General features: G+C 42.7%; 1 protein-coding gene across 7 annotated transcripts in view; it reads right to left on the bottom strand.

Annotated features, from left to right (window-relative positions):
- HS3ST5 (heparan sulfate-glucosamine 3-sulfotransferase 5) overlaps positions 1-13784 on the bottom strand; it is a 147407-nt gene extending 133623 nt beyond the window's left edge. For 3 of the 7 annotated variants that reach the window (XM_079971738.1, XM_079971737.1, XM_079971733.1), the window contains exon 1: positions 13671-13784. The gene's annotated coding sequence lies outside the window, so the exon portion shown is untranslated. Of the gene's footprint in view, positions 1-12943; positions 13129-13365; positions 13476-13583 lie in introns of those variants that run through there. The other 4 variants (XM_079971739.1, XM_079971736.1, XM_079971735.1 and 1 more) reach the window with 4 other exon arrangements.
- Between the last annotated feature and the right edge of the window lie 5060 nt (positions 13785-18844).

Below are 18844 nucleotides of genomic sequence, written 5' to 3'. Positions count from 1 at the left end.
ACCTCTGAAGATAGTTCAGAAACGTCATTTGGTGCAAAATTTGGTGGCCAGGTTGCTCACAGGGCAAGACGGTTTGTGCATATTACACTGATCTGGCCTGATAGCACTGACTGTCAATTAGTTTCTGGGTCCAATTCAAAGTGCTGGTTTGAACCTTAAATGGTTCAGGACCACAATACCTTAAGAACCACCTCTGCCCATATGATCCAACCCAGACCCTGTGATCATCATCTGAGGCCTTTCTTTGTATATCTCCAATACGAAAGGTCCAGAGGGTGGCAACATCAGAATGGGCCTTTTCTGTGGTAGCTCCCCATTTGTGGAATGCTCACCCCGGGGAGGCTCACCTAGTGCCTTCATTACATATCTTTAGGCACAGGTGAAAATGTTTTTATTCTCCCAGGTGTTCAGGTAACTAAGTTCTATGGCTTTTAAAAATGTGTTTGTGGGATGAGGATTATTGGGGGTGGGAAGTTGTTTCATTAAGTATTCTCTTTTTGTATTTCTCTGTTGTGAACCACCCTAGGCTCTTGGGCAGTATGCAAATTCAAATAAATAAATAAATAAATATTAGTTGGAATATAGGTATACCTTTTTCTGTACATTAACTGAATATGATTACTAGATCACAAGTGCAAAATTAGAAACGCTTGAGCTTGTTTAAAAATGAGCATAGACTTTATCTTATTTCCAGCATAGTGGTGTATTATCCTGATATATAGAAGGTGCTAATTTATCATTCCTAAACAACACACTTATCTATGCCAGCAGACTGTCTATACCAGGCATAGGCAAACTCGGGCCTCCAGATGTTTTGGGACTACAACTCCCATCATCCCTAGCTAACAGGACCAGTGGTCAGGGATGATGGGAACTGTAGTCCAAAAACATCTGGAGGGCTGAGTTTGCCTATACCTGATGTATACCTTCAGTAATGCATTCACAAATAAGAGAATAAATGCTAGATCAGAGCAGCATTCTTTCCACTGTGACCGGATGCCTATGGGAAGACTACAAGCAGGACACAAGTGCAATGGCTCTAGCCTTTCCCAGCAAGTGGTGTTCAGAGGCAAGCTGCCTCTGATGTGGAAGTTAATGCAGAAATCATGATCCATGAACTTGTCCAATTTCCAAGCACCAATGTTGGTGGTCATCACAATATCTTCTAGTAGAAAATTCTATGTGCTGTGTGAATAATTACTTCCTTTGCTTATTCCTCCCACCTTTCAGCTTCATTTAATGACCCCAGGAGAAATAAGTTAATGAGCTGCATTTAAAACTGAAAGTGACCCTACTGGGAGCATGAACTGAAACCTAAGAATGCAGATTTTGTTTAAAACAGGTTTAGTTTAGGTTTCTGGTTGAGGTTCGCTACAGCCACTCAAGGTTTCGCTGCTGGAGCAGAGCATTCCTTGCACAAGTAGCTATCCTAAGATTGTGCCACTGACCAACAAATTTATTCAGGAGAGCAATTGTATGCTGTATAAATGAATTAATGCAAATACAAATAAACAGGTTATGTTAGGGCCAAACCAGTGCCAATAGGAACTAACTGCAAAGACCAACAAGGAGGTTTTTGACATAATTGTTTCAGGGAGAGAAAAGGTTTAGCTGCCCCTTCTCAGGCTGCACAGCCCCAAGGCACAGTTTAGGCTTTTTCTTGGCTGTGATTTACACAACCAAAATGCATGTTAATAGCTGTCAGACAATTAAATGACTCCTACTTTGGGGTCCTAGAATGATTTCTTTCCTAAGCAAACTGTAAGGTGAGCAAAAGCATATCTAGTGATCCAAACAATGGCAGCTGCACATTCACTCCCAAGCACAGTATCTTTCCTCCTGATATGAGAAGGATAAGGCAGAATTTATTTTAGCACCTGCATGCATTCCTAAGCTTTGTGCATCCCTCCTTCTCCCTTTGTATAATGCCTGCTGGCACAGCTGTTTCACTTACATATTTTGTTGTTACTGCTGCTCCTGCTGCTTTATCTTGTAACTGACGTAGCTTTTCATTGTGCTGCCACAGCTTCTTATGCTCCACTTGGTTCTTTTCTGTGACTTCCACACCCCAGTTTCCTGAATTCAGTCTGATGCTGACTGCTCTGACTTGTCTATCTTCCCCTTACAGCCTTCTGTGTCATTCTGTGTAACTCGACCTTGTCCGCACCTGCAGATCTCTTTTTCAGCACCACATATTGTGTTGGGCATCCAGCCACGGTATTGGGACTAAGCATAGAAAATACCTCACTGCTTTCGGGCATGGATTGAAACCCATTAGCCATCTGTTCTCTGTGATCATTATGAATAAATCCTGCTCTGGGCTGGTCTATAGCAATAACTTTAAACATCTCTAGTTGTTCCTCCACTCTACCAACCCCTTAATCTAAGGATAGTGCAATTCTGAATAATTTGAAATCAGATTGTAAAGTAATTGTAAATATATATAATCACTTCCTTTAGGGTTTTGTTTTGTTTTGCATTGGCTGTCTTCATTTCCTCCACAGTTGCCACTAAATTTATCAATGGCTTCCCTTCCAGGCACTATGAAGACCCTTTTCACTTATTATCCTAATGAAACAAGCATACATCATCCAAGAATACATCAAAGTAATGCAAAATTGTTTTCTTTCACACTCAGTCCTAAAAAAAGAGGAAAGTGGTTTCAACTCCTTTTTTATTTTCAAAGATGAATTCCAGCAAATAGTCATATTTAACGGTCTTGAGGTACATGGGAATAGAGTACCTCACAATTATGTAGATGCATTTGGGAGCAAAGGTCTCTTTTTCTTGTTATAATTTAACTATAGAAAAAGCTTTTCTTCAGAGAGCTTTATAAAACTGGTAAAAACCTGTTTTTAAGTTTTGGTGGGTTGTTGGTTTTAACCTATAGTATGTGTCTGATTACTGAAACAAGTTAACGGAAATGGGAGAGCTGCATGCTTGTCTTAAGAGAGTACCAGAATGATGTTGGTAGTTTATTCTAGGCTGCTATAAACCATTCCGTTAAATTAGGATTTTTAAAGGCACCTTTGCAGAAATGTTTTGTGATTCTTGATCCTCTTATAGACAGATTGGAAAGGATAGTATTTTACCAAAATGATTTGTTGGATGTGTCAAACTATTGTCAGCGAGATCTGGGGTCAAATACATCCCCAGCTACAAAGCTTGCAGATGGAGCTTGGGCCAGCCACTATTTCTTTCTCTAGCCAACCACATGGGGTTGTTGTGCTAATGAAATGGGGGGTAGTTAGTTGACTGGGAAGAGCCATGTGTGAAACCCTGAGCCCACTGGAGGAAGGACAGACCATAAATATAATAACAAACTGTACTAGGATGTATTTGAGCTGACTAACATGGCAAATAGAAAATGCAGTCAAAATAGATGAATCAAGATTCTTACTAGCTACCATAATTTTTATTAATGCTAAACACAGCAGAGGTCTCCTTCCCAAAATCAAGTAACATGCACACTAAATATAAAGGACAGATAAGCACCACTCAGCCATAACTTTTCAAATAGGTTGCTGCATAAAGAACAGATACCTCCTGTCAGAACTACGCTGCCTGATTAGTTAACAGTTAATTCACCCAGGGATGTACCCTTGGTTGAGTGAGGATCAAAGTGACATTTGGATGGAGGCACTTTCTTTCCTGCAGAGCAGGATGAATGGCAAACCCTTTTGTACGTGTCCTAAAATTATAATTGCTCAGTAAATTTCAGATCAATGTTAATGGGACTCTTTGCTCAAGACTGTTTTCACTTAAAGTAGTTCAATTTTCTCTCAGTTTGTTTCTTTGTACCTTAATCCTCAATGCATTTCCTACGAAGGATGTTCTACCATATCAACAAAACTTGCTTCCAAATGGTGTGCTTAAGATCACAGCCTCAGGGGGCAAAAAATTAAAATAAAATATTGTCCTTATCTTCCACTATTACTTCAAAAGAAAAAGAAAACTACAGTGATATGAAAGAGGTGGAATCAATTACATTGGTACACTGCTTGATTTTTTTTAGCACACTAGCTTTTTCTAGAGCTAAACTGAGTCACTGTATTATTCACAAAGATAATGCTTAAGGGTGCAACAAGTCATAGGTTTATCTTTAGAAAATTACCCATTTTACATTCTTCCATTTGTCACAATCATAGACATCTTAAGTGAGAATATAACGATCCTAAAAATTGTCTATTAAGAAATCACATAAAATAATAGAGGTATTCCCGTAGTTAATGATAGTGTTTGCCATCTTTTTATTCCTACAAAATAATTATTCTACATTGTCCTAATTATCTGAGTGCTCCCCCAAACTAATTCTTCCAATGCCAACTTTGATTGTATAGGTGGTGATGCTGATCATTTAACAAAGTTATGTATAGATTACATTATAAATGAATAGTAACATATTCAATTTTTTTGTATTCATTTATAAGGCAATCTATACATAACTTTGTTAAATGATCAGCATCACCACCTATACTAATATATTCAAATAGGGACGCGGGTGGCACTGTGGTCTAAACCACAGAGCCTAGGGCTTACTGATCGGAAGGTTGGTGGTTCGAATCCCCACAATGGGGTGAGCTCCCGTTGTTCGGTCCTAGCTCCTCCCCACCTAGCAGTTCGAAAGCATGTCAAAGTGCAAGTAGATAAATAGATACCGCTCAGGAGGGAAGGTAAATGGTGTTTCTGTGCACTGCTCTGGTTTGCCAGAAGCGGCTTAGTCATGCTGGCCACATGACCCAGAAGCTGTCTGCAGACAAACACCAGCTCCCTTGGCCTATAGAGCAAGATGAGCGCGCAACTCCAGAGTCATCTGCGACTGGACCTAACGGTCAGGGGTACCTTTACCTTTAATATATTCACATACTAATGAGATTACACAATTGTTACATTTAATAAATATTAGTGGTCACATTGATCATGCAAACGTTATTTTTAGCATTTATTTAATTAAATGTCATATAGGTCTAATAAGTAATTAAAGCTCTTTGGTGTTAGCTGTGATACAAACTCATTTCTGTTGCTGATTATAATACCATTATTTTGAATCAGTAGTATTATACTGTGTAGCAGAGGTGTAGCTGGGCTTATTATCTGCCAGAGCTCTTGCTACTATTAGAAGAGAGACATTGTGTCCTTTGTATTGTGCAAGAGACATAATTATATCAGAGAAATATCCAACAAACTCATACGGTGAATATGACTAACTTTCATAGGCACCAGCTCCTAGGGGTTGAGGCACTTTCGGCCCAGCAATATTTTTTTGGTGATTTTTGTTTTGTTTTTGTAAGCCAGCCCCCCTCAATGTTCAGAGGGCATTTGGTTCTGCCCCCTGGCTACTCATAATATTGTGCATGTGACATCAGGATGTCACATCAGGCCCCCTCAATCATCTCGTGAAGCTGGCGCCTCTGCTAACATTGGATCTCACCCTCAAACTTTTCTAATAATCTGGGTACTTTGCAAGTTTGACATCATGACTGAGTTGCACTGAAAGCAACAAGGCTTGAGTTTCACTGAAACCAGGCCTGACCTCAGGTTAGAACAGGTCTAAATAATCTGTGTCTTCCACGAATGTCTGTAGTTGTCTCACCACTAAACCAAATGTTATCATCAAGTTTTATAAACTTTGCTAAGGTTGCCCATAATTACCAATATTAAAGCTGTTTGGTTGTACTCTAAGGTGGTTACTCTTGTTGAAGTTCCGAGGCTACTGCTTAATTTACACCACTTTTACAGTCAAAAACTGCAAATTAGGAATTCACTAATAGGAAATTTTGAATATGCAGTTGCTGTATTTGCCAAGAATAAAGCAAAATTTGTTTCAATGTTTTTTGCCAACTTGCATCTGTACCTGTAACCATCAGAAACAGATGCCCAGATAAGGTGTTGTGACTGTGCTCAGTCTTGTCGCTTTACAACTCTTGACCAGTCTTGCAGACCTGCATCTAGTGTTCTCTCAGCTAATGTGGGAACACTTTCAGCTGTAACTCACTCAATAAGTGGGGGAAAGCAGAATCTTTGGGAAGAATGACACCAGAAGCAAACTCCCACTGTTTTTAGGTTTGCAACTTTTTTGCTGTAGAAGGGACAGCAAAAACAACAACTCAGTCCTCCTTGGTATTTCTCTTAAGTAATATAAATGTCCACTGCAAGAAAGTGTGAGAGAGATCTACTTTGTAAACAGTACAAACATGAAATCGATTCATATGTGTTAATTAGCAGTGAGCATTCTCCCATGAAAGCCAGTGTGTCCCGGTGGATACAGACAAACAAACAAAAACACTGAGCTGAAAATGTCAAATTCTGTCTTGGCCACAGACTCACTGAATAGCCAAATCTCCCATTTTTACTTTGGAAATAACAATGATACACCTCAAATGGTTGCTGATGAAGTCTCTGTTGTACGTGCCATCCATAGCAGAGGCGTAAAGGTCTGCAGGAGCTAATAGAGCATTTTCATTTATGACCCCTCCTCTGTTATAATCTGAGTTTTGTCAGATCTGAAAGTTTTGCCTGCAGGCATGCTGCTAAAATGCTTTTGTTTAGCTGAGCACTTAATGTTTATTTTCTTTCATCAGTCGATGCTGTTCTGGTAAAATGTCTACTTTCACCTGCAATCCAAATCCTTTTTCCACCAGGCCAGGGAAGGGGCAGGAATTTGACTGTTCTACCTTCAATGGACTGCCAAGAGATGACACATTCTATACAGCTGAGTCCCAGTAACATAATCCTTCATACATCATTCAACTTCCACACTGTACAATGTATATATTCAAAAAACACCCCTAAATTATGCTCCATTAGCATTATTGTTGAGGGCTCCAGCACTCCTGTTTAAAGAATTAGTAAGGAAAGATACAACTGTAGGCCCAATCTGATTGTTTCCAGCTACTGAAGAAAAGGGACTTCTCAGTAAGGATGTACATGGAATCACTAAAGTATAAGGTGGGCTGTTGTGCTGTCACTGGACATGTCACCAAAAGACTTTCATTTCCAAACAATAGTTTCTCTGCTTTATGTAACCCACGGAAATAGTATGTAGCCTATTCTGCATAACCAGGTGTAGGATTGCAACTATAGATCTGAGAAGGTAACAGTGATAATGATATAGCCCAATGATCTTGCACAACAATATTCCACTTCAAAATTATCTGTCTTGCCCTTTTGTTACAGCTGAGTGTACTAATTAAAATGACGTACCATTCAAGAACACGTCAACTGCATTTGTTGTTTCAGTGTTCAACCACCTTCACAAATAGATCAGTGCTTGCGCTTCTCTTCAAAAAACCTAATAAAGCATGCCATCTCAATCTCTAAGTTACCAAACAAAGTGACTGGACTCCTTTTCAGTCTCATGTGGACAACTGCTTTTAGCATTCCAGCAGTGTGGAGTTGGGTGCAGGTGCAGATGACTACATGTAGGTTGAAGTAGATTCCAAATGACCCCAACTAAATTTCTTGCAGCTCACAGTGTTAGGTGTGATAGAGGGCAGGGATCCAGTCAATAAGCTGCCTGATTCCTGGCTGATACTACCACCACAACCTGAATGTCGGAAGTTGATGTGAGTTGCCAGAATCTCAGACCCACAGTAATGGGGGGGGGGGAGGGTGGTCTCCTATTAATGTCCTAGTATAGACCAGATGTGGACGGTTCTCCCTCAGGTGTGTCCTAAAGACTTGCATCCTAGCAACCACCCGTCACAGCAAATTGCTATCCAAGGCAAGGTCTGGATTGCAGCAGTAAACTCGACCTGAAAGTCGCAGGCTGTGGACAGTAGAATACAACCCACTCCTTTCCCTTTCACCACATGATGGCACCAAGTAGGAACCCCAATAAGCAACGACACCAGAGTTGTCTTATAGTTAACGCAGAATTCTCCAGAAAGCTGTGAGATCTGAATATAGCTCACACTCAGTGGGCCTTATCCAATGCTGTGGCTCCACTGGTGGCAAAACCAACTTCCCTGTCCTCTTCCTTTCCTGATACTTCTAGCCCCTCTGCTCCCTCAAGGAAGTCCTGCTGTGCCAGTGATACCATGCATGTGGAGCATTGGGTACAACCCAATAATTTCATCCAGTCAAACAGGGATAATACTTTATCTATTATATAGTGTGGGGCGGGGAGCTTTTCAGCATGCTGCTGCTGCTGCACAGTACCTTCTGTGATCTGTATGGAGACTAGTTGCATTTATTGTGCCTGTCTCTGACACTTAAAAAAGTTGAAACTTCTATACAAATTATACTTAATATGAATTTAACAATATGAACCTTCTTGTGGAGTTAAGTTCCTTTATAATAGGAACTTTACTCCATTCAGAAAATGTAATTATATGTGCTACATTTGTGCATAGAATTAGGCCTGCTGAGGTCTTGGAATACATCTGCATGACAATGCAATTTATCTCTCTGTGAAAATAAAGTGTTGCCTAACAGCTGTCTGATTTCAGTCTTCCACATTTCAGTCCATCCTAGTTCTAATGAAAATGTAGGTACAAGTATAAACTGTAATTAGAAAGCATGCCTTAAGAGCTAATTCTTCTTGTGTTAATTATACCAATAAACAAGCTAATTCAAATGGAGTTATCTTAAATAGAAAGGTATTTTCAGGGGGTGGGAACATTCAATTTGTTTCCTTTTACTTTGACTAATTCTTTGTTTCATAAGTGCAATGCAAAAATAATTGTTACAGTAAAGTTCCAGACCTCAAAGTGTTCCTAGCACAAACCCAAATAATAAAAAATCAAATTTGTGGCAAACATGAAAGAGAAAGTAAAATAAAAGCAACCCCACCATCCATTCTAAGAGTGAGTTCATAGAATGCCCCATCACAACTTTACTTATACTTCTGCTACGTCATCCCACACTGGTTCCACATGGACTCGCCACTGCAGAAGGTGGGACTGGGTGACCACAATAGACTGTATTTTGAACACAGTAACCTGCTTCATTCACTTATAACATTTCTGGTTTGGGGCAGAAGCATAAAACCCACAAGCATGGGAAGTTACCATCTGGGCATGCATTAACAATATTATTTGTATAGTCTTATGTGATACTCAATACACTCCCCAATAAATGCTCCTTTAAAATATTAGGCAGTACAGGGACAATTTGCAGTGTACGGCTATCCTATGTGGAGTCACAAACAACATTTGCTCACACTGAATATATAGCAAAACCTACCCTGGGTAGCAATGTATTCTTGCCATCTTTGCCTGTATCTGCACAGCTTACAACTATTAATCACTGCTGCATTTCTTTCAGAAGCAAAAGCACACATAGCATCTTTATTTTACATAGCAACTAACACTTAAAGGTCTTGGTTTGTACCAAAAACTTCATTGTATTTACAGATCCTTCACAGATTTGATAAATTGTAATTCCCAGCTATATGTCTTGCCAAAGTCTCTACTAAAATGCTGTATAACCACTGTATTTATGACTGTCCTTTGAGACTACAACAAATGCACACAATTATTCAAGATTATTCCAGCCATTAAGTTGTGAGGCTTTATTGCTGCAATTTGAATGGATATATTTCTTCTCTACCAGGAAAAATATGGATTGATCACCTCTGTTTTCAAACAATAACTGAGAAAATACTTAATCTAATTCCCACCAAATAAAAACCTAGATCATTTCCCACTAGCAAAACAGCCTACTGCACATACAACACACAGAAACCATGACAATGTCAAAGAACAATGTCTACTACAGAAATTAAGGGATTTATTTCTTTATTTACAGTTTAATGTATTTACCCAAGTAATACAAACTCAAATATCTGATATGCCTCCTGGGTCAAACAGCTTGGTTGTGTCAACCGTTTCTTCCTTCAGTTAACCTACTTTTATAAAACAAGAACAACACCTTGTACTTTATTTGGTCCATTAAAGTTTACACCATGCTACACTGGTATCGGTTTGTACTTGAGAATTTTCCTGAGGATCCAAAGGCTTTGAATTTGTATAAACAATTTCACTGGTAGGTGTTTTCCCACAACAATTTTATCTCTTCAGGATTAATTTGAAATTATTGTCACGAAGGAATACATATGGCAAGTGTTACGTAAGAATGGAAACTCCACATGGATTTTGCTGAAAAGGCCCTTGTGTTAGACACTAATGCAAAAACCCTGCTCACATGGGTTTTCTATTCTGGTATGTTCTCTAAGTAGCAAATGAAAAAAAGAAAAGAAATGGTAACCCATGGTCCTCTTTAGTTAAATTTCCTGGGGAGCCTTCTGTATGCATAGTCAATTCCAATCCTTCTTCACAGATATATCCAGATTTTCTGGTGCATATTTTAAAAAAAATCTCAACAGCCTGAAACTTTTCTCTAAGACACAACAGTGTTTTATTATTATGTTCTGAAGGCATGTGAGGCCATCACCATGCTGAAACTAAGCAGATCTGGGTGTAGTCAGTGCCTGAAAGGTGATCACTTCAGAAACAAAATAGAAAAATTCCTTCCGGTAGCGCCTTAGATACCAACTAAGTTTGTTATTGGTATGAGCTTCTGCGTGCATGCACACTTCTTCAGATACCAGAAACACATGCATACCACCTGGGGTTCCATTGTGGAAGAAAGGCAAGATACAAATGTAAGAAAATAAATAAACAAATGGTGCACTATTAAACATTTGTTGTGTTCAAAACACTATGTGATATGGCATAACAATCAAAGATGCAATACTGTGCATACACACACATGTATGTTTCCTACACAAACACACACCCTACCAAAGCAGTATTCTGCTGAATAATGTTTTGGAAGTCCATGCTTTCATGCTATTTCCTTCTTCTACCCCCCCCCCCAACATGTTCAAACGTGTTTAGATATTATTCTACTCTTCAAATAATATTGTAACCTTTCTTTTGAATGCCATATTCAATTCATAAAATGTCATGGTCTATGCAGTGGTTTTGCCCTGACAGCACGACTTTCAATGATTCCAGCATCCAATTAATATCCCAAGAGGACATTGTGCACTTCTATGTGCATTGGTGTTTCCCTGTTTTTTCTTCAAATGCAGTTGTCCTTGCGTTCTGTTGCAAGCTACTTTCAAAAAAATCCTGAGTTTTGAAAGTGTTTTTTTCAAAAAGAGGTGGTGTTCAAATGTAGGTTTCTCAGAAGTCCTACTGCATTTGTTGAGCTTGCCTTACAGTAACCCTTGTGGATCCAAGCCAAAGCATTTAACACTCAGATCCTTAAACGATGGACTGTACCAAGACATATCACTATAATACGCCCATACAAAAGTAGTCTTATAATGTATTAGCATGCTTAGAATGCTTAGAATGACATCATAAGAATGTTCAAATATTTTCACGCACCATCTAGCCTTTCAAATGCTTTTTGAAAAATTCTCTCAAGAAAGATATATTTCAAGTCATTGACCACTCTATTGGCCAAGTCCTATTTGAATCCTTTACTGTGGTGCATTTATAAATTGGTACCACATACTCATCTTACGGAAAGAAGCAGCTTTAGGCTGATAGCCCAAAGAAAAATTCTTAGTTATAAGATATTTCAGGGTAAATTATTTTCCTTCTTATACAGTTAAAGTTTGCTGCAGTCATCCACTTCCATATTTTATTTCTTTTTGAGTAAAACAACAGTTATAAACTGAAAATTCTGATGCACACATATATGATATGTTGTTCCAAACAACTAGATGTCAATTCTTCAAGACTGCTGCACTGAGTAGTTTGAAGCTTTACACACAGAGAATGCTATCTCACTTGGCTCATTATCAAGGAAGACCATGAGAAAATAAAACAGAAGAATAGTCTCTATAATCCTTTTTTTGCAGTCTAGTGTCTTGCATTACTGAAATGTTTCTCACAGTTGTCTACAAAATCATCAAGCGTTTATTAATACCTTGCAATGAAGTTAAATTGGGAAAACATATCATGAAGTACAGGTGACATCCTGCCTTATCTGAAGCAGAAGTGTTAATGGCTGACAAGCTGGTTTAAGTGATCAATTGTTCCATGTTGCTTCCCCCTGCCCCAAACTATTCTGGGCAGACTAGGAACAGTGGGTAAGGCCTCCAGTTAGGAACAATTTTATATATCCAAAGGCTGTTCTGGGAATCTGATCTCTGAAGTTGTCTATGCAGACACAAAAAAGAGTGTACAATGAAAATCGTTTCACTTTCCCCATATTTGACAAATAAAAGAAATTTGCAGGATAAATACAAGGTGCATTGCCTCCGATCCATTAACTGCTTAGTCCAGAATAGTATCCCTTAGCTTGCCTTTAGGAAAGTTGTTTCTATATTGTGGCCAGGACAACTCAAAGTGCTTTAATCTTCCTACATTTACCCTGATTTTGAAACTTGCACTGATACCTTGTATCAGACTACTTTCCAGCCCATCCTTGTCTTTCTCCTTAGAAAGCATTTAACATGGCCCCAGTGCTTTTACCCAATGAAATCCATATGCTTTACACTGCTCAATTCCACAACAGAAAGAATAAGCTTTTCAAGTGAAACTCAAAAGGACATTATTGTCAAAGCACTTGCCACTAAAATTAAAGAGAAATATTGAAATCGCTTAGCAAAATCCATTAAAAAGTCTCCAGCAATTACCGGCTTTATATGTTTCACACAAATCATGCCAAGCAGTATAAAAGAAATTGGGGTGGGGGACGCTCCCCAGTGCTTCCCCCATCTAGCCAAATGCCTCTTGACATTTGTCAAGCCAGAAGTATCATAAATCTTGAAGAAGTTACAATGCAAAAGAACAAAAAAACCCAAAACATATCCCTGGTTAAATGAAGCCAGACACTAATTTGATATAAAACATTTTGCAAATATTAAGGCTTCCCTTAAGGGATCCATATTTCACAATTACGGCCAGCTATTAAAGCACGCGATGAAAAGAGATGGGATGGGGGGAAGAGGGGGAGGGAAGGAGTTGATGAGTTTTCATACCCGATGCTTCCTTGGTCCAAGTGCAGAAATGCCCACAGGAGAGCGAGAACTCAGAACAGGAGGAGATCCGAGGAGGAATGCACCCGGATGGCAGGAGGTGGTACTGCCTTTCCCAATGTGGGAGCTTAATAGCGTGTACTTGGACAAACCTCACCTTCCCCAGGTAAGGAAGGCTGACTCTCTCGCTGCCATAGCCCTGCCTGGCAATGGCATCTCTGCTTCTCCGGGGCAGGGCGCACACCAAGCCCTACCCTCCTAAGTGGCTGCCAAGCCCCTTTCCCACCGATCTCTGCCACAGATCCTCACCCCAACAATACACAGAGCCCGCCCGCCCCTTCCCCAGCGCCCTCAGCAACCCCCAGAGCTGCCCGGCGGAGCGAGGGCGCGGAGGCATCCCCACACTGGAACACAATGGGACTTACTCCCAGGTAAGTGCGCACACGCAGGATGGCAGCCTCCAGCAGCCTCCCGAACAATGCACTGCAGAGCGAGAGGGAGAGGGAGAGGGAGTGTGTGCGTGTGCCTTCGCAAAACTGCACCAGGAAGAGAAGCAGAGAGGCGCCCCTTTGCAAGCCAAACACGCGCGCGCGCGTGCCCACGTATACATACACATACATCCACCCCAAAGTGTGTCCCTAACCTTCGAGCCGGGGAGAACCCCAAAGTGCCCGCGCCGCGCCAGAAGGCGGCACAGTCCCCAAGCCCCTTCGCTGAGCTCCATACTCACGCGCAGGGCTCTCCTCCGCGATGGCAAGGCAGCTCCGGCAGCCCAGCAGCCCAAAGTCCTGCCGACGGAGGGCGGGGAGGGAGGGAGGGAGCGAGGGAGATGCCCGCTCCACTCCTGCTCTCCGCCTGCCCGTTCCCTCCGCCTCCTCTTCGGGATTCGCTTCTCCTCCTTCCTAGCTCCGGCTATGGCACCACTTGGCGCTTATCCTTCGCCAGCAAGAAGTCTTCTTGGCGTCTTCCCCGCCAAACCGGAGGCAGAGAGAGAGAGAGAGAGAGAGAGAGAGAGAGACCGCGGGCAGCAGCCGGAGCGCGCGGGAGAAGTAGTGGAGTTCAGGAGGCGGCGTTTGCTGCACATCCCCCAGCGGCCCAGGCCAGGTGCGGCAGCCGGAGCAGCAGCAGCAGCCGCGGCAGAGCTCGCTCCCGCGGCGCAAGCACAGCGCGACCAGCAGCAGCAGCAGCAGCAGCAACCCGCGTCCCTTCACTTCCAGTCAGCTTCGCTTGTGAGGAGGGCAAGCGGCGGGGAGAGCGCGAGGTGGCGGCGGCGGCGGCGGCGGCGGCGGAGGTGAGGCTGAAGCACATTCTTGCCCTCACTTCTCCAGGCGGCGTACAAACTCTCTCGAGTTCCTGGCGGCGAATTGGCCCTCCCTTCGCCTTCGGGAAACAGCCGCCAACATCGCCCGTTGCCTCACGGCTCTCTCTGTGTGTGTTGTTCCTCAGTCCTCACATAAACCGGAGCCACCTCCTCTGCTGTCCCTGTGGCGATGTTTGCACGCAGCAGCTCCTCTCTCGGCTCCCCGCTGCCTGGGGTCGAGTCACGGCAGCAGCTGCCGCCGCCGCCACAGCTTCTTCTCCGCCTCTTGCCCTTCTCCGGTCTCGGAGGGAGCCGGCAGCAGGCAGCCTCGTCTTCCCTGTTCCCGCCAAGCGAGCGAGGCTGCCCTCCGCCCACTCCCGCGGGGCTGCCAGCCGCCCGCCGGGAGCGGCGCAGGTGCTGGCAAAGGACGGCCCGGCAGCAGACGCGCGGCTTTCGGAGAGGGCCCGCCGGGAGAAGCGCGGCTTCCCTTCGGGGCCGCCGCGCTGCCGCCTGGCTCCCCTCCCGGCCTTCGTCCCGGCCAGAATAGGTAGCCGGGCGCCGCCGAAAACTCGCAGCGTCGAAGCGCATAGACGAGAATTTCGTCGGCTTCGCTGTCAGTTTTTGCTACCTCAGGCTGTTAGCTGGGCGAGGGGGGGGGAGGGGAAGAGGGAAGCGAATTAGAGCGGATGCCAAGCCTCCCACAGATTGGATAGCGGAGCCAGTTGTGCTTTGGAGCCGCCGCCCCCCCCCCCCCCAATTTAGCAATGAAGAGTTGTGCGAGGCTAGGATGTCCTGACTCAGCACAATCCATTCCATCAGGCTTGCACGCCGGACAGTGACTGGGGTTGTTAGCAGTTCACATGGCAAAAGGACCAGTCCGTTCAAGTGGCACCAGGAAGAAAGAAACATGCACACAGAGCCTTTAGTTGGAAGGCACCCACTCTGACACACACACACACACACACACACACACACGCAACTAACCGGACTTCAGAAAGAATTGTTTCACATTCCTCTGTGGCAAGACTTGCATTGACTTACATCACAGGTGGGGAACCTCAAAGCCCAAGGGTAGCAAACATGGCTCTCTAGACATCTCTCTCCAGCTGTTGGGGCTCTCCTGGGCCATGCCTCCTCCCCAGGTGGCTCCCCTCACTGACCCCACTCCACATGCTTCTCCAGTTCTTTTGCTTGGCTAGGATGTATCCTCCTTGAATTGAAATAACACCTTTTGCTTGCCTGGATGGAGAGATGTATGCATAGAAAGGCACTGGCTTTACCATGCTTGACTGTCGTCTCCTGTACAAAAGATAAGAGTCACCACATCTGTTGCCCCAACTTCCACTGGCAAGTGGCTGCATGGGGAGTACAGCCCGCCCACCCTTGGTTCAAACAGTCTTTATGGGGGAAACGGTTGCTCAAATCTCTGAATGATAGAATAGCAGAGTTGGAAGGGACCCTGAGTGCCATTTCATCCAACAGCCTGCAATGCAGGAATCTCAACATCCACGGCAAATGGCCATCCAAACTGCTTTTGTGTTTCACTGTTTGAGTCATCCTATCTGTATGCAACAGAGCCATAACTTAATTAAATATGTATCATTTTAATATAGATTCCTAATATCATATATATTCTTTGAAAGGAATTATGTTGCACACAGTGATTTGCTTCTGACAGTGTGAAGGCTCCCAAACGCAGATTTTATTACACAGGCCAGTTGTGCTTTGGAATATGCATCTGATGTGAAACCAATCCACGAATCAACCAGGTGGATCAAACAACTCTCCATGGACACATCTGATTATTAAACCAGCCCACAGATGTGCATAGTGTAAACACAGCTATACTTTTGAATGTGGCAACACCACATCTGCACCAAAGTTTTAGTGTAGACCAAATACACCAAAATACACTGATAAGCAGTTAATGTCAATGAAGAGTGGCAATGACTGAAAAGAGTGGCAAACATCAATTTTTAAAAGACAAAGTATTTATCAGATGTGTACAGTGCACACATGCTTTATGCAGCAACCACATAAATGTGGATAATTATTTCAGATCAATGTGTCATTCTTCATTTTTTTCAGTGCCTGGCAGCTATCCTCCCTGCCCTTTCTCATTTCTGTTGCCCTCTTCCCCTAACTCTTTGTTCTTCTAGATCTGGAAAGGAGAACTTCAAGCTGAAGGGCTGATTGCAATGCCCAGGCCCCTCATACCTGGCCCCTGGGACTCTCCCCAGGCTACATCCCACACCAGCCTTAGTCCCCAAGTGCTTTTTCCTGACAGGAATCTGCCCTTGAACTGCAACAATGCCTCTAGCATTGCTGGATTGAGGATGGAGAGATGTACGTGGGGAGTGAGTACAGTAGGTTTCTTTCCAGACAAATAACAGAGATTACTATGCTAAGGTTAGTATCCTTCTCTTTACAAAAGTAAGCTCCACTTGTTTCTGCTTCCACGCACTTTTTACTTCTCAACCTGCCCACACTGGAATCTGGCTGCCAGAAGTTTGCCCATGGGGAAAATAACACCCCTAGGCTGAAAGAATATCCCCTGTCCCTGCCAATGGCGTAGTGTGGGGGGTGCGGGGGGGGGCGGCCACACCGGGCACAACATCTGGGGGTTAGGGGGCGCAAATCCACGGGTTAGGGGGCGCAAATTACTTGCCTTGCCCTGGGTGCTGACAACCCACGCTACGCCACTGGTCCCTGCTCTAGATCACCTTTTGTTTCTTAAGCCTGTCCTGACTTCCACTAGCTCCTGGTTGCCTAGGTCCCTTGCTTATTGTTTTTATTTTCTTGGGACCTTCAGCCCACTATGCTGAACAGCTCAGCCAATGGGGAGATCTCTCTCTCTCTCTCTCTCTCTCTCTCTCTCTCTCTCTCTCGGCACCTCATCCAATTCCTGCTGCTTACTTTTCACCCAACACCACTATATTTTTTTTACTGCATCACAGCATATATTCTGGAACAGAGCCTATGAACAAATAAGCTCATGACTACTGAGTTTCCTGCTACATAACCATCAAGGGACTACATTCTACTCTCCTTCCCAATGAAGTCAGTCAATGTGATGCCAGACTGGTCTTCAGTATTTATTTTGAAGAAAAGAAAATGCACAGTAAAACTATGGATAGCAGCTACAATCTTCAAAAATGTGCTATTTGTGGGGGAGCAGGGGGGTGGCTTGTAAGTCAGATGGGATCTGTTCTCACAATTAACTAATGTATTGTTGCTATGCGATTGTTAGTAAATATTTGCATTGCCTTATTAAATAAAGTCACATCATGAATAAAATACATTAGCTTTGTCACTGGGAACACATAGTTTATTAGAGAAAATTTAATGTTACAGAAAAGGAAAGTGGGTAAGGTCAGCACTGTACTTTCCCCTTGACCAAAGCGTGGCAGTAAGCTAATAAATCATTTTAAAACTTTATTGATCTGGGAAATAACAAAACTGTAAACTTGTCAGTTTGACAAGTAATCTGCCATAGTAATACATCACAATAGAAATGGATACCAGACATAAAAGGCTACAACAATAAAATATTCGGTTATAAAGAACTTCTTAGTTGCTTGCATGCATGGCATTTATGCCATTATAGGTATGTATGCATGATCTTTAGGCTTCACTAGAATTGAAATGAAGATGTGAATAAAGGTTTCAAATTTCCATTCAATGGGGGTATGAAGTATGACACCCTCCATAGTAAATAAGCAACTCTGATTTGGGACAGGTGTACAGATGATGAATTTGGAAAGTTCTGCCATTTTTGCATTCTGTGCAATGCCTGGCACAGACACTGCTGGTGCCAAATAATTGTTAAAGTAATAATAGCAGCAGTCATATTCGCCGTGGGTGTTAGGCGTTGTCAGCAATATCCACTGAAGCAAGAAGAGATCTCAGAGAGAGAGAAAGAGAGAGAGAGAGAGAGACAGACGCTCACTAGCAACAGTAGGAAAAAAATGTTAGGAGTTGCTTTCTTTGAGGCTTCTACTTTGTTTCTTCCTTACAATTTTCTGTTTATTAATATGTTTATTCCATTACTTTCTCCATTGGGTCTTGACAGGTTAGTTGTGGCTGCTGTTGTTAAATAAAAGCTGTAAGACCTATGCTCACAATGAGAAAAGAGAAGAGTAGGGTTTTCCCCCCATGACATAGCCTCAATCAAAGGAAAATCCATCACCAAGATCTAGAATATTTTTCTGACATTTGTTACGCAATATTCAGGGATGGTGCTGCCATGAGACTTTACTTTAGTCTACTTATTGACAGGGAGCAATGGTACTTGGAAACAGACTCCCTCTACCTGCCAAGATGTGGGGATAGAGGAATCTGTCAAATTTGGTTTTGCCATATTTAATAGAATAATCTTTGAATCAGAGAGATGGAAGGGACTCTGAGGGTCATCCAACCAAATCCCCTGCAATGCAGGAATCTCAGCCAGATCATCCATGACAGATGGCCACCCAACCTCTGCTTATAAACCTCCAAGGAAGGAGAGCCCACCACCTCTCATGGGAGTCTATTCCACTATCAAATAGCTCTTATTATCATGCACTTTCTGCTAGTGCAGTTTTGTGCACATAAAGCACAAAATT

The sequence above is a fragment of the Podarcis cretensis genome (genome assembly GCF_951804945.1).
Source record: "Podarcis cretensis genome assembly, chromosome: 3".
In the NCBI taxonomy this organism is placed as follows: domain Eukaryota; kingdom Metazoa; phylum Chordata; class Lepidosauria; order Squamata; family Lacertidae; genus Podarcis; species Podarcis cretensis.
Note: the sequence above shows the minus strand (reverse complement) of the source record. Positions and strands in the feature narration are given on the sequence as shown.